The following is a 16,698-nucleotide window of genomic DNA, read 5'->3' as shown; positions in this document are numbered from 1 at the left end:
CTACTTCCTATCTACTAGGGTGGCTACAATAAATAAGAAACTATCACCATCATACATTGCTGGTAGAAATGTTGAAACAGTCTGGGGGTTCCTCAAACAGTTAAACACAGAATTATCTTATGAATCAGAAATTCCACTCCTAGCTACATAACCACAAGAAATGAAAACATACATCCACATAAAAACTTATACATGCTGGGCATGGTGAAATCATCTATAATATTGGCTACATGAAAGGCTGAAGCAGGACAGTAGTAAATATGAGGTAAGCCTAGGCAACTCAGCAAGACCCTGTCACAAAATTTAAAAAGCAAGGAATGTAGTTCGGTGATAGAGGGTCCCTAGATTTTATCACCTGTCTCTCTCTGTCACACATGTGTACACAAATGATTTATACCAGTCTTATTCATAATCTCTCTAGAGAGGAAACAGTGCAGAGTTCCATCAACTGATAAATTAATAAACCGAATATATCCATGCAACAAAATACTATTCAGCCATAAAAAAAAGGAACAGAGTTCTGATGCACCTCAAATGTACGCATAAACCTTGAAAACATTGTGGTAAGTGAAAAAAACAATCATCCTGGATGATTTATATGAAATGTCCAGAACAGCCAGGTATGCTGGTGCATGCCTGTAACCTCAAGACTCTGGAGGCTGAGGCTGGAGGGTAGAGGGTCACCTCAAGTCTAAGACCAGCCCAGGCCAGTGAGTACAATGCCAGCCTGAATTCATAGCAAAAGATCCTTGGGGGAGGGAATGCCAAGTGTAGTGGCACTCACCTATAATCTCAGTACTTTGGAGACTCAGGCAGGAGGATGGCTGTGGGTTCAAGGCCAGCCTAAGCCACAAAAGAGACAATCTTAAACAAAACAACAACAAAAATCCAGATTAGGCAAATCTATACAAAGAACACTGTTGGCTACTGGGGCTGGAGTTGGGGAAGAACAGAGAATGGCTGCTGCTGGGGTAGTTTCTTTTTGGGTGATGAAATACATTTGTGACAGTTGCACAACCATGTGAACAGATTAAAAACCACTAAATTAGCAGGGCTTGGTGACACTCTGCTGTAATCCTAGCTACTCAAGAATCTGAGGCAGGGGCTGGGGATTTAGCTCAGCGGCATAAGGGCCTGCCTTACAAGCAGGCAGTCGTGAGTTCGATCCCCGGTACCGATAAAAAAGAAAAAAGACCAAAAAAAAAAAAAAAAAGAATCTGAGGCAGGAGGACTGAAAGTTCAAGCTCAGCTTGGGCAACTTATCAAGACCCTGTCTTAAAATAAAAAGGGCTGGGGATAGCTCAGTGCTCCTTGGGTTAAATCTCTCGTACTAAAACAAAGGAACACTTCAAGTGGGTGAACCGTGTAGTATGTGAGAGGGCTGGGGATTTAGTTCAAAGGCCTAAGTGCCTGCTTGGCAAGCACAAGGTTATGAGTTCGATCATCAGTACCAAAAAAAAAAAAAAAGTACTGTATAGAATGTGAATTATAGCCTAACAAAAAATGCCATTAAAAAAAAAGAAGAAAGGTTCTAGGGGCAGTAGCACATGCCTATAATTTCAGCCAAGGGAGGCAAGAAGATTGCAAGTTTGAATCTGAGCAACTTAGCAAGTATGTCTCGAAATTAAAAATGAATAAATAAATAAAATTAAAGGTCTGGGGACATAGCTCAGAGGAAACACCCTAGGTTCATTTTGCAGCAGTGAAATGGAGGGTGGACAGGAATGTAAGAAAGTGACATGGTGGCATGAGGGTTATACTGGGAGCTATTGCAGAACGTGTGTATGCTCATGAGGATTCACAAAGGACACATTTATGATGTAAGGAGGAGGCTGAGGAGCAAAATCCTTGAGCAGCAAAAGGGGACGGGATGAAGAGGACGCCTGGGGAAGGGTTATCTAGGAACCAGAGGCAAAGCAGATGTGAGGAGCCTGAACACCAAGGATGGTGGGATTTTAGAGAGATGGATGTGAAATAGCTATAAGAGGTAATGCTATGGTAGTGTGTGTGTGTGTGTGTGTGTGTGTGTGTGTGTGGTGTGTGCCTGTGTGCACATATTGGGAAACGCACCCAGGGCTCATAACCCATTGTCATGGGAACTTGCTAAATTGCCCAGGCTCGCTTTAAACTTGTGATCCAGGCCAGGGATATAGCTCAGCAGCACAAGTGGTGCCTGACAGGCGTGAGGTTGTGAGTTCGATTCCCAGTACCAAAAAAAACAAAAAGCCCCTCTGATCCTCCTGCCTCAGCCTCCCCAGGGCTACAGGTGTGTACCATGCCCTGCTGGTCTACGTTTGTACATATTCATTCCTTCCAAGTCGGCCACAGTGGTAATGCATACACCTGTAGTTCTAGCTGCTTGGGAGATTGAGGTAGGATTGATCACTTGAGCCCAGAGTTCACCAGCCTGCCTCCCATAAGAAAAACCTCTTCCCTATTGTGTGTGTATACATATATATTTTGTTTTTTTATTTGTTTTTTACAATAAGAATCAAACCCAAGCATGCTAGGCAAGCATTACACTATTGAGCTACACTCTCAGCCCGAAGCTAAAGGTTTTTTATGTTTTCATTGTTTTGAGACAGGGTGTCACTATGTGGTCCAGGCTGTTTCCAAACTCATGGCAATCCTCCAGCCTCAGCATGAGTGCTGGGATTATACATGTGCACCACCTCACCCAAGCCGTTATGGTCTCCTAAGAGGTTTGTGGTCACAAATTTGACAAATTTGGAAACCATAGTAACAATAACCATCCCCCGAAATGCTGATCAATCTCAAACTGCTGAGGCTGAAGGAGGAAGAGGTAGCCAGGATGGAGCTGGTCGGGGGCAGGGCTGTCATCCTTCCACCAGGAGGATTCATGCTTGGGTGGCTCCCAGGGAGCAAGGACAAGGGAAGCTCAAAGAGGCCTTCACTCGCCCGCAGGTAAAGGGAAGGAAAAACAGGAGCAGAGGACTGGGGAACACAGAATAGCGGGGATGCTGGGGAGGCTGTGGTAGCTCCAGAGCCATTCTCTATCAGCCCAGGAGCAGGGGGCCAGCCATCAAAATCAACCTAATGAAGCACATGCTGGCACGGCCTCAGAGGAGCACAGCTGAACACAACCTTCTTGGCAAGCAGAGAAAAGAAATGTCAGAACAAGGCCTTGAGGACAGAGGATGGGGACTGTCTCCAGGGAGGGCTGGAGAGGGGACCAAAGCTGAGGCCTAGACTGACCGAGCCACTTACACGCAGCCAGGGAACATTCCGAGCTTCACTCCAAAGGCAGCAAACCACAGAGTATTACTCAACGGGCGCGATGCTTTCTGAGCATGCGGGCATTTCCAGGGATAGCCTCTCATTTAGTATTCTCAGGAGTCCCAGGCCAGCTGAACAAGGTCAGCCAGGCGGAAGACTCCAAGATCAGTGCTTTCCAAACAGGCTTTCCCCAGCCACCCGAAGCCTCCCCGCTCCCCCATCCCTGCCCGCCCTAGCACCCCAGTAAACTCCCTGCTTCCTAGGTGAGGCGACTGCCATCCCTGGTGAAGGTGCCCTGGGAAATCTGTCATTATTATTACTGTTACTGTTATTATTTATTGGGGGTGCTAAGGATGAAACCCAGGAGCACTCTACCACTGAGCTCCATCTCAGCCCTTATTTTTTTGAGACAGTCACTAAACTCCCCAGGGGAGATTATTTAAGCCTGTAATCCTCCTGCCTCAGCCTCTTTCAGGGCTGGGATTATTACAAACAGCTAAATTAGACAGAAATTCATATAGAGTCCGAGACTGTGCCCTCAAGGAAGTCAGCACAAAACAAGAAAGACATCAGCACTGTGGCTAGCTGGGGGAGCATCTGAAGACAGCCAGGCCTCAAGATGGAGATCCAGTGGCCTGGCCCTCATCCCTCCCTAAGGGAAAAACAATAATTTGAGATTATACTATAATTAGCCCGAGCTGGGCCAGTAAGTCCAGCTAGGCATCAGATGTCCAAGTGGGTAACCAGAACAGCCTGACCCATGCCTCCCCAAAAATGCCTCGGTTCTTTCCTGCACCCTTGCTACATGACTCATCTTCCTACTGCAGCAATATTACCTAAGTGGCTATACTTGTAATCCTGTAGTGGATTGTGATCGGCCACACTGTACTCACGGTGGGACTCTGCCGTATAAACTAGTCCTGAGTGGCCACTCACTCAGGATCCCCACCTGGAAATCCAGGAGCTATGCTTATTTTCAGTAAAACTCCTAACTTCCTCTTTGGTTCTAGATTTCATTGCCTGAAGTGAGAGTAGGAACCCAGCAGGTCAGGAGTTCAATTTCCCTGTATGAGGACTATAGGTGTGACCCACCTATAATAAGTGTGTCCCACCGGGCTAGACATTACCTGGAGGAAGAGACCTGGTGCCTGTCTCTGTCACACAGTTGAAACTCAGCGAGTCAAGTCGTGTCCATGATACGCCTGAGAAGCGTTGCCTCACTTCTGTGTGCTTGGTTAACTCAAGTCATCACATTGCAACATCCTGGCCCTGGCCCTGGCCCTGGCCCAGACCCCTCCCAACTCAGCAAGTGACTCAGGTGCTTCCGCTCCCTTGCACAACCTCTGGGCAGCCTCTGACGTCCAGCTGGACACCTGGCCTCAACTTGATTCCAGTATGAACTCAGCTGTGGTACCTCAGATGCTGCCTGGAGCTCACAGCCAAGTCAGAAAGTCAGAGCTAAGTCATCTCTTCAAACCAAGAACAGGGACTCTAGCTAACTAACCTTCAGTTAAGAAATAAATCATCAAGCCAGGTGCAGTGGTACACGCCTGTAATCCCAGCACTTCGGGCTGCTGAAGCAGGAGGATTGCTGTGAATTCAAGGCCAGCCTGGCTACAAAGTGAGTTCAAGGCCCATCTGAACCATACAGTGAAACTTTGTCTCAAGAAAGACAAAAAAAACATATATATATAAAAAATAAACCATCAGTCTTTTCTAGTACTGCACCCTGAAGTCACAGCCTCTAGCAGGTCCATAGCCCTGGGGCAGGGAGCCTCTGACAGAGGAACGCAGGTCCTGAGGGGGAGAAAGGGGAGGAGCCAGGATAGGAGGTCCCTTTAGATCCCTAAAGAGTCTGCCCTGCTCCCCCAGGAAAGAACCCGTTTGCTGGAGGGGGCGGGTATAGGCAGAAAGTAAAGTCAAGATTCTAGACCGTTGAAGAACAAAGTTATCTCAAAGCGAGGCAGATAGGCCAGGCAGAAAGGGTTGGGGAGGGGAAAAATGGGGCAAGGAATACAGTGGTCAGAGATGTATCGATGGCCCCAGGTGCAAGTCTGTAATCCCAGCACGTGGAAGGCAGAGGCAGGAGGGCTGCTGTGAGTTTGAGGCCAGCCTAGACTACGTGGTGAGCTGCATATGAGACACTGTCACAAAAAACAAAAATAAATAAAAAGCCCCCCAAATACACAGTGAATTCAAGGCCAGCCTGGACTACAACAGAAGACCTCAAGCTACAAAAAAAGAAAAGAGAAACCGAGACAGAGAGAGAGACAGAGACAGAGAGACAGAGAGAGACAGAAACAGAGAGAGACAGACAGACAGACAGAGAGACAGAAACAGAGAGATAGAGACAGACAGAGACAGAGAGAGACAGACAAAGAGAGACAGAGACAGAGACAGACAGACAGAGACAGACAGACAGAGAGAGAGAGAGACAGAGACAGAGACAGAGACAGAGAGAGAGACAGACAGACAGACAGAGAGAAGGGTAGTGTGGTTTCGGTTGAGCCAGGCCACTTCTTGTTTACTTTTGTCTAATCTGATGGTCTGGTGGTTTTAAAAAATACATGAGCATAACCAAGTACAGGTAGGTACTTGCATCTGTTACCATCTGCATTTTCTCTACTGTTTTTCCTTTCAGTGCATTGATACATTATGCTCCTCTACACCACTTTTTTCCTCCCCATTTAGAAATGCTATTTCTTGCTGGGCCTGGTAATCCTTTTTTTGGGAGGAAGGGGGAGAATTTTTCCTGCAATCCCAGCATTTGGGAGGCTAAGGCAGGATAACTGCTGAGAGTTCAAGGCCAGGCTTGGCTACATGAGTTCAACACCAGCCTGGAATACATAGCGAGACCCTGTTTCAAAAGACCTAAACAAGGCCTGGAGGTTTAGCTCAGTGGCATTAGCACCTGCCAGGTGCGTGAGGTCATGAGTTTAATCCCACAGTACCAAAAAAAAAAAAACACCTAAACAAACAAATAAATAGGCTGAAAATACAGCTCAGTGTGGAGCCCCTGAGTTCAAAGGAAGGAAGAGTTATTTCTCTTATTTACTCATTCCTTCGTTTTCTGTTTTTGGAGACAGGGCCTCGCTCAGTAGCCCAGGCTGGCCTGGAACTCACGCTCCTCTTGCCCCACACCCCGTGGTGATCATCATCAATTTCCAGCACATACACACCTTCCCCACGAAGTCTCATCTTCCAGCAGTGCCGTTCTCCTCAACAAGGCAGAGACACGGTGTGACTTAACAATGGAATCCTCGCCTTTACTCTTCCTTGATGATGAGGCTAACAGTTCTAGTTTTCCTTTTAAAAACCAAAAGCCCAGTCAACGCTGGGTTTCTGCCTTGCGTCCTGCCATCTGCGGCTGACACTGTTGGTTGCTCACTTGCCCTCCTTTTCCTGCCAAGACTCCAGGCTTGCTCAGGCAGCTTAGGATCCAGTCCTAGGAGATGAGGCAACATTGTCAAAGCCAATCACAGCCAGCCTTTCCTTTTCAGCAGGAATTGGCCTAAGGACAGAACTACTTAGGCCAAGGAGACTTAAGCAGCTATCTTAGGGCTGTCTTGGAAAAATTCTCCCCTTCCTCCCAAAAAAAGATACATAAGGAGAAAGCTTCATTACTCTCGGCACCACCCTGCCTTCCTGCTTGAGATGTTAAAGGGTGGTGATGCAATGTCTGGAACTATAGCAGTCATCTTGCAACCATAAAGAGTAACATCTTATACCTGTAAATGGCAGAGAAGATAGCGCCAGGGTCGTTCATGGTGATACTGCACGACTGCCCCAACTCCAGGACTCCCTACCTCCATCCTTCTGGGTTATCAGCTAATCTAATGGGGGAGAGGGGGTGAATCCAAGGCTTCATCTTTACTAAGCAGGCTCCCTACCACAGAGAAACACTCACAGACTCAACAGGCTTGAGTTTAAATCACTGGATTATTGTTATTTGTAGCTGAAAGCATCCTGATACACCGTCAATAAATTTACCAACATGATGTGTCCATGTCTTTTCTTCCTCCTGCTCTTCTCCTCACCTCCTGTCCTCTCCCTTCCTGTTCCTCAGCAGGGACTCCTGAGAGTGCCAGGCACATGGCTGCGATCCCAGGTACTCAGGAGGATGAGGAGGACTATTGCTAGCCCAGGCAATGTAGTGAATCCTCTCAAAATAAAATTTATAACTGGGTGTGGTGGAGCATGCCCGGAATCCCAGCGCTGGGAAGCAGGGGAACTGCCATGAGTTCAAGGCCAGCCTGGGCTACATAAGTGAGCTTAAAGTCAGCTAGAACTATATAGTGAGACCCTGTCACAAAAAACAAACAAATAAATAAATAAAAGAGGCGGGGCACTGCTCATTTTAAACTACCTACTACAGGTGCTGTGTCAAGTACAAGGCTTCGGGTTCAATCCTAGTGACACAGAGACCCATAGAGAAAAGGACAGACAGACAGGGAGACCGGTCTTGCTATAGCACAAAGGCTGGCCTCGGACTCCTAGGCTAAGCAGTCCTCCTGCCTCAGCCTCCCAAGGAATTGAGAGTAGAGGGTTCATCACCGCTCAGCTTGGTGTGTCACTCTCTTGAGTGAAAACATGCTTCTGTGTTTGCTTGTTTGTTTGTTTCCTGGAGACAGGGTCTCACTAGATACTTCAGACTAGCCTTGAACTGACTATGTAGCCCAGGCTGGCTTTGAATTTATAAGTCTTTCCACCTCAGCCTCCCAAGTGTGGGACATATGTGTGAGCCACCACACATGGCCCCAAGACCTACCTCTGCTATCTTCTGGCATCAAATGTTGATGAGAGACCATCTGAAAGACTCATTGCCAATCCTCTGAATTCTTTTTTCCTTTAGTAGAGAGCTGGGGATTGAACCTACGGCCTCCAAAGTACTAACCAAGTACTGTTCCAACGAGCTACCTCCGCACTGTCCTCTGCAAGTTATCATCCTCTTTACAGTTTCATTGTATTTCGTCTAATGAGACATTGTTTGATTTTCACATTATGTCTTCAAATCCAGCCTTTTGTTTATTTTCTGTTGACACAGAGTCTCGCTTTGTAGTTTAGGTAGTCCCTGAACACTCTATGTAGCCCAGGCTGGCCTCGAATTTGTAGCAATCCTGCCTCAGCCTCCTTGAGTGCTGGGATTACAGGCATGCACCACCACAGCCGGAAAGACTTCAAACCTTACTATTTTTTTCTTTATCGGTACCAGGGATCAAACTCACAACCGCCTGCTTGCAAGGCAGGCACTTATGCCACTGAGCTAAATCCCCAGTCCCAACCTTATTATTTTTGAGACAGAGTTTCATTACATAGTTCAGGCTGGCCTTGAACTCACTTTGTAGCCCAGGTTGGCCTCAAACTTGTAGTGAGCCTCTTGCCTCAGTCTCCGGAGTACTGGGAATACATGTGTGCGCCACCACGTCCTGCTTCAAATCTAGAATTCTTACCCATTCTTCCTTCAAGTACTGTCATCTCCTTTATTCATATCCGGGATTCCTATTAGACACGCTAAAGCTCTCCATCTGTCCACCACGTGTGCTGCATCCCAGCTGAATCCCTCAGTGATATCTCCCAACTAGGCTAAGGTTTACCTACTGCTTCCAAGTCTACTGATGCTAGTTTTCGTTTTTAGATTTGTTTTGAGACAGGTTCTCGCTGTGCTGTGTATGTAGCTCAGGCTGGCCTTGAACTCTGAGTTTCCTTACTTCAGTCTCCAAGGAGCTAGAACTACAAGCACTCACCACCATTCCTAGAATTATTAATATGGAACATTGTTATATTCATATATATATATTTTTTGCCCAATTTTCTTTCTTTGAAGGACTGTTTTATCTCTTTGAAGGTCCTAAAACCTGTTCATACTAAGGACATCTTCCAATTACTCTGTTATTTTTTACTTCTAGGGTAAATTCTTCTTTTGTTTTGTCTCTTCTTTTTCATGCTTTCCCTGCTTGTTTCAGAACTTCATTACAAGTTCATCTTAACTACCTTTTATATTTTACTTTTCCCTGTCCAGGGGTTTTCACATTTGCCTCCCTAGGTCTGTGGATCCAAGGTCTAGAGCCAAATCTAGTAGCATCAGCTGAGGTGAGGCCCAGGCTATCTGGTTAAATCCCTCAGTATCATTAAATAAGCCACAGCCTGAGGGGGTGGTGGGCTACAACCTTCTTCTGCTGTTCCCTTTCCCAGCCCCTGGCCTCAGGCAGCACCGACTTTCACAGCACACCTCCCGTGGAGCACTGTAGCCTTCTGCTCCCTCAGTTTCTGCCTCTGGACTCGGAGACCAGCAGCCTGCAGCTCTGTGTTCCTGGCCCAGTTCTCATGGGGATGTTTATCTGCTGCACAGGAGGTTGGGGTGGGAAGACAGCGAGGGCAGGATGGCTTTTAGAATTTTATCTTTTTATATTCGACTGCTGTGTGTTTAGAGTATAAATTTACAGTGCCATCTTGATGGGATGGGTTGGATTAAACTATTCACACCAGGGAACTGGGGATCCCTGCCAATACCTGTCTCTGGGGAAGGAATATCAAACCATCTGTAACAAGAGTGATAGAACTCCAGCCAGCACACCGAGGGGAGGGAAGCAGTGGGGGAAATCCTGGAGTGGAATGATCAAAAGTCCCAATTAACACATTCCACCTCCACCTTCATTCCAAGCCCCAGAGGGGTGGGAGCCCCTATGACAACAGGGGCTTTCTGCTGTGGGCTGAGCAGGCCTTCACGAGCAAGGGCAGCTCCATAACTCTTGGCCATTTCAGTCTTTCCCCTGGCTAGTGAAATATGCATACCAGCCACAGGACACCAGTGATGAAAGACCCACCCCACTCTCACCAAATCCCAGTCGGCCTGCAGCAGACCCAGCCTGACACTGCAATATGACTCAGAAGATCAGTGGATTCCAGAGCCAGATTCAAGGTTGTCACCAAGCAGCAAATCACTTGCTCACTTGCTTATTTGATTTACTTACTTATTCATGCAGTATTAGGACTGAATCCAGGGTCTCTGCACTTAGTTATAACCCCAGCCCATGTTTTATTTTGAGACACAGTCTCATTAAGTCACTGCTTCCAGGCTGGGCTTGAACTTTTTTTTTTTTTTTTTCTTGCCTCAGCCTCCCAGAGTGCTGGGATTACAGGCATGTGCCACCATCTCCAACTAGCACAGCATTTTAAAATTTCAGTAGACCTGGTACCACACGCTTTAATCTCCATACTCTGGAAGGCTGAGATTGGAGGATCATGAGTTTAAACCCAAAGTGGGCATTTTAATGATTTAGATCCAATCTCAAAATAAAAAAAAAGAGAAAGGGCAAAAATTCCAGGCCCCTAATTTTTTATTTTTTTTAATTTATTTATTTTTTTGAGATGGGATCTTTTTGTGTTGCTCAGGCTGGCCTTCAACTCCTGGATTCAAGCAATTATTGGACCTCTGCCTCTCAAGCCATCACAGCTGTGCCCTTGGACTGTCTATATCAGTACCTGAGGAACGGAAATAACAATCAAACTCGAGACCGCCTGCTTGCAAGGCAGGTGCTTATGGCGCTGAGCTAAATCCCCAGCCCCAGAAATAACAATCGAAAGAAGACAACTTGACCACCATCCTCTCCGCCACACCTGACTACCTGTTCCTGCTGAGCACCACCGTGACTTCCCGCCTCTCTGCTTGACTGAGTCTTACCTTTCCACCTACTTCCTTCAGTTGCAGATGTACCCCAAAGAGTCTGCCTTCAGCCTCTTTTGCTTCTTTGTGGCTTTACTGTGCACCATCCCCCTTCCATATCTAAGTGCCCGCAGGCCTACCCTGGGCTCTCCACCTGCATTATCAACTGCTTCCTGGGCATGTGTACAGGGCTCTTCCCACTTAGCTCATCTCTAGCCAGCATTTCAAAGCATATGAGACCTGACACCGTGGTTACATACCTGTAATCAGAGCTATTTAGCAGGTTCAGGCAGAAGAATGGCAAGTTCAACTCCAGCCTGAACAACTTAAAAAGTGAAAAGGGCGTGGGATGTGATAAGTGCCCTCTGAGTTCAATCCCTCCTATCATAAAAAAAAAGAAAAAAAGAAAAAAGCATGAGATAAAGTGTCCTCATTTATGGGTCCAAGGGTCAGATCTCTCATCATAAATAGCATTCAGAGGTCCCCAAATGAGGTTCTCCTGCCAAGGCTCATCTCTCATCAGGCCCTACCCTCCAGAGTTTATGAACTAATTTGGATAACAAGCAAATTCTGGCCCACATTTACTAAGATCCTTAACTGAAATAGAAAACGTGTATGCTTCTCTCTGATGAGAAATGAGCCTTGGGAGGAGAGGTGGTGGATGCCTGCAGTTCTAGCAATCAAGGCTGAGGCAGGAGGACTGCCACAAGTTTGAGCCCAGCCTGGGCCACATGGCGAGACCCTTTCTCAAAAGCAAAACAAAACACCCAAAATAAATTAAAAATTTAAAATAAAACTTTAAAAAATGGCTGGGGATATAGCACAGTCAAATGCCCTGGGTTGATCTCAGTACTGGGAAAAAAAGAATCATAATACTGGTTATGGAAAAATGCTTTGACCCTGTGGTAGTGGCACAGGCCTCTAACCCTAACATTGGGGATCGAAGGCAGGTGGACTGCAAGTTCAAGACCAGCCTGAGCAAATTAGTGACTTAGTAAGACCTTATCTCAAGGGGGGAAAAAAAAGACAAAGGCTTACAAATGTAGCTCAGTGTGAAGGGCTGCGGTTCAATCCCTAGTACTGAAAGGGGCAAAAAGCCATAAAACCATTTTTATGAATTAGGTAAGTATCTAGATGATAGTGATAACTCTGCCCCCCCACTCTTCATGTCTCTAACTTCTCTTGGATCACCAAGAACATGAGTCCTCAGGTACGAAGCAGATTTAGCAAGTATGAGGCAGTGGGAAAGCTGAGAAGCTTCGAGGACAGGACTAGCTGAAGCACCTTGTTCTGAACATTCTGTCTTTGGAGTTGCAAAGATGGAACTCTCTCGTTGCTTCCCCAAGAAACACACACTGGGCTGAAGGGGTAGATTGGTGGCAGGGTACTTGGCTGTCACAAGCAAGACCCTAGTTCAATCCCTACTACCACAAAAACCAACAAATCCTGCAGGTTACTAGTGTTTAACTGTCCAGCCAGGGCTCTCAGATCACTGATGTGATCGCCTAAACTCAAAGGCTCCACAAAGAAAGTACCTAGAAAAAGCTGAATTCACATTCTGGTTTACCATTTGTCTGCTATAAACCAGGTGGCCTCTCTGATCTGTGTGTCTTTATCTGTAACCATCACCCCTCTGCAAGGGCTTCGTAAGGATTAGCTATAAAAAGCACCCCACTTGGTGGCTGTTGTCCTGGGCTGGCAGGTTAAGGACCACAGTTCTGTGGACTCTGCCCTGCAAGGGTCACTTCTAGGCTAGAGCCCCTTCCCAGAGGAGGCATTCTGGGGCTTTAGCCCTTCCTGTGCTGCCCTGGCCACCCCAGGCCTGACATTGTCTTGCTTCATAAATTCCTTCCTGGCTCAACCTAGAGGCAGGCACAGCTTCCAGGGAGGCCATGGCCATCTCTGCCTTAGTTTTTGCTCCTAGGCTGAACAGAGAAGGGACTGTGTCCACTCTTGGGCAGAGCTTGTGCAACGGGCTCTGTCACCTCTTCCTCAGGCACTGCTTCCTGGGACCCAAGGGAACAGAGGCCTGAGCTCCAAACAGCTCCTCGAGGCCTGTCCTCTAGCTGTTCATACCCACGGCTTGCTAGCTGCAGGTCAGCAAGATTCTAGGGAGGACTGGACCCTCAGACAGAGGACTAGAAGAAGGTGGGTAGGAAGGCAGAAGAGAAGAAAAGGGAAGAAACCTAAAGTCCTCTGCAGACAGAGGCAGCTGAGAATAGGATAGATAAATAATAGATAAATAATAAAAGCCAGAGGGGAGTCTGCAGTGCCGTGGGTTTGGAACATCATCTCCCAACTCTGCCCTCCACCTGCCTCCAAGGGCCACTGGGACCAGCTAGGACCTGCCCAGGGTGCAGGGACTAAGGTCTCGGATTTTCTTTAAAGGCAGGTGCTTATGTGTGTGAGAGAGAGAGAGAGAGAAAGAGAGAAACAAGCAAAGAGAGGGAGAGGCAGAGAAAGGGAGAGAGGACGTGAGGGAGACAGAAAAGGGATTGAACCTAGGGTCCTTCACACTGAAATACCTCTTCTTTTGCATCTTTAGCCCTTTTTATCTTTTTCCTTTTTATCAGAACCAGGGATTGAACTCACGACTGCCTGCTTGCAAGGCAGGCGCTTATGCCGCTGAGCTAAATCCCCAGCCCCAGCCCTTTTTATTTTTTATCCTGAAACAGGGTCTAAATTCCCCAGGCTGGGCTCAAACTTGTGACCTTCCTGCCTCAGCCTCCCCAGTGCTGGGGTTATTTGCATGCACCACCACACTCAGCTCATACTGGATGTTTAACAGAAGTTCACTGAGGACCTTCGGAATCTCCCTTTCCTTCTCTACTTGTCTACTGCCTACAGAATGCTTTGAGTGATAACAGAAAAGCAGGGGATGTGTTCATGACACAGCATTTGCTGGTTCACAGTGGGGAGTGGCCCTAGTGTGGGGATCGGCCTTCTTCCCCACTGGATCACATCACTAACACCCCCACCCTGTCCCTGAAGGCCTATGGCTCCTGTCTGGCAACAGCCAAGCCCACTTCCTCATGTCCAGCAACAGAGCCATGGGGTTTTGCTCTACTCTTTCATTTTTTTGAGGATTAAGGGTAGCACCCAGGGCCTCAGGTAGCACTCTGCCACTGAGCTACATCCTGAGTCTTTTTTATTTTTATTTTATTTTATCTTATTTTATTTTTGGTACCGGAGATCAAACTCATGATCTTGTGCCTGCTAGGCAAGCATTTATGCCACTGAGCTAAATCCCCAGCCTCTGAGCCTTTTTTTATTTTGAGACAGCATCTTGCTAAGTTGTGCATGCTAGACTCAAACCTATATAGTCCCTCCTGCCTCAGCCTCCCAAGTAGCAGGGGTTACAGGTATATGCCAATGCACCTGGCTTTGGGTCACTGGGTATTCAGGGCTTCCCAGAAACCTTCGGCCTGCCCACTATCCAGGCTTCTTGGCTGTGACCGCTCTCCAGAAGGGCTGCCCTTCCTCAGGCATGCCAAGGGACAGCTGACCTCCAAGACTGGCACCCTACGTCTTGCCCCCTTTAAAGAAGCAGAGCTGGTGACCTGCTCCCTGGGTCCGGGTCAGGAAAATACTCAGTAAGAAAGCACAAGTGCTGATGGCAGAGCTAGCACTTCAAGGAGAAGTGAGGGCAGCCCTCAACTCACAAGCTTACCTGCGGAAAGGGCCACACTCCCATCAACCTCATCCCGATGCAGGCAGCCCTCTGGCTCTTCTCAAAAACACTGATCAGTCCCATCCTTCCCAACCCCTGCTTCTCCAAACCACACACATTCTTCTGCCTGGTTTGGGAGGAACCAGCAAGAGGAGGCTTCAAAGAGTCTCCCCTACCTTCTCACCCACTCCAAAGGAGGGGTGAGAGGAAAGGAAAGTCAGCTTTGGTGCCACAAACCTGTAATCCCAGCTACTCAAGAGGCTGAGGCAAGAAGATTGTAAATTCTCAGCCAAACAGGTCATTTAGGAAGACTGTCTCAAAATGAATTTTTAAAAGGCTCAGGGCTGTATCTTAGCACTAGAGTACTTGCTTAGCATATATAGCCTGGATTCAATATCTAGTATAAAACAAAGTGGGGGTGGAGTTCTCCAAATAACCTTCAACCCTTCCTTCTCTAACAGATGCATCCACAGGCAGGATATCAGTGCATGATAAAAGGGTCCACTATATCAGAAGACTTCTGGAACAATCCTGGGCTCGGCTGTCCAACCCAGGAAGGAGCTGAGTCAGGGTGACTGCACAAAACTGTAGAGATGGAGCAGGGCATTCCTTCCCTAGATCCCAACCCTTGGCAAGTAACGCCAAGAATTCCTGAATCACCTAGGGGGAAAAGATGGGGTCAGTGCCTCTGCTTTCCACCACTGCTTTCTTCTCCTCTCAAGCCTGGCAGTGGACTCTGGTCTGTGTTCCATTCTTTCCTCCACCTGCAGGCACTGGAAGGTTGGTCACCTACAAAAAGGCTCAGGCCTGCAGGGGCTAAGCTTGGGTACATTCGAGTCCTTCAGTACATATGTCAGAAGGAGAAGCTATCCTTCTGGAAGCCTCCAGAACAGTTTCTATAGCTAAAAACTCCAGGCAGGAAGAGGCCCAGGCCTGGAACCAAACTACCTGACTTCAAAATCCAACATTCAACTTACATCTTCTGCGATGACAAAATAGACAAAAGAGAACCAACCCAATGGCCAGCACTGTGTACCTTCAAGACACAGGAAGCCAGGCAGTAACTGCTTCTCTGGAAGGGAAAGTTGCAAGCAGCGCCTGTGGAGTCTCGGCAGACACAGAACCCAACTGGATTCCAGGCCCTCAGCACATCAGAGGGCAGTGGCAGAGCATCTGGCTGGCATGCGAGGATGGGCTTTCCCTAAAGCTCTGACACACAGATCAAACTGCCGCCTGTGAGAGTGCTGGAGGACCTCTTGGACATGAGGTCCCATCAGCCATATTCCTTCGGAGTGCTCTCCCCTTCCCCAGGCCAGTGCCGGAGTTCAGGAGCAGCTTCTCACTGGCTAGTCCAGGGTCACACCTGCAAGTGCAGAGGACAACAAAGTTCTCTCTGTCATCAGGCCCAGTAATGTGCCAATCCTCCACTGGGCTTGTATGGCCTCTGGCTGTCACCTTTCAGTCCTCATGCTCCACTCGTGGTACCTGGGTAGAATGTATTACTTCTGACACCAGGCAATATTGCAAGGAGACACAGCCCCAGCTGCACAGGTGGAAGCCCACTTAGAGAGGGGAAAATTTCTCCAAAGGGCTCCAACAGCATCAGAGTGGGGTCAGGAGGCTGTAACTGATGGCTTAACCTCCCTTTTCCAATCCACCCTGTCCCCATGCTCCACTACGGCAGAGGGTCTCTGGATTTCTTGTGACTTCATCTGAACATCTGGCATGCAGGAGGGGCACTGTATGCACAGGCAGGCAGCAGTGGTCTGGTGACCCGACTGCTCTAGGCTCTGCCCAACACCTGGCAGGACACAGAACTGGTGCCGCAGGCTGGAAACAGCTTTGTGGCCGGCGGTTATCTACTTCCTTCATCAAGACCACATGACTTCACAGTGTTGTTTGGGATTTTTTCTCCAAACCTAGAACTATCTTTTCCCCAACCCACCCATAAAACTTCCATCAACCAAGCCAACTTCTTATCAGTTTCTATTCTAGGGGCCCAGTGGGAGGAAAGAACCAGGTGGGGAGACTTCTACAGTTTCTGCCAAAATCAGATGCTGGCGAACAACCAGCCTTTTGTATGGCATCTGACTTTGTGGGCTAGGTTGGGCCCAAGCACTGTGTGAAG

At 47.7% G+C, this 16,698-nt stretch overlaps 1 protein-coding gene across 7 annotated transcripts in view; it reads right to left on the bottom strand.

The window, feature by feature from the left end:
- The window catches only part of St3gal2 (ST3 beta-galactoside alpha-2,3-sialyltransferase 2), a 65,040-nt gene that overhangs the window by 33,172 nt on the left and 15,170 nt on the right, over positions 1-16,698 (bottom strand). Inside the window, exons 2-3 of one of the 7 annotated variants that reach the window (XM_063247647.1) lie at positions 11,161-11,281; positions 6,417-6,682 (exon numbers count right to left, since the gene is read on the bottom strand). The exons of 4 other annotated variants lie outside the window; for them this stretch is intronic. The gene's annotated coding sequence lies outside the window, so the exon portion shown is untranslated. Of the gene's footprint in view, positions 1-4,364; positions 4,530-6,416; positions 6,683-11,160; positions 11,282-16,698 lie in introns of those variants that run through there. 2 more of the 7 variants (XM_063247649.1, XM_063247648.1) reach the window with 2 other exon arrangements.

The sequence above is a fragment of the Cavia porcellus genome, unplaced genomic scaffold, assembly GCF_034190915.1.
Source record: "Cavia porcellus strain 051 isolate PalLab524CR breed Dunkin Hartley unplaced genomic scaffold, mCavPor4.1 scaffold_4, whole genome shotgun sequence".
In the NCBI taxonomy this organism is placed as follows: Eukaryota; Metazoa; Chordata; class Mammalia; order Rodentia; family Caviidae; genus Cavia; species Cavia porcellus.
The sequence above is the reverse complement of the archived record's forward strand: the minus strand, read 5'-3'. Positions and strand labels throughout refer to the sequence as shown.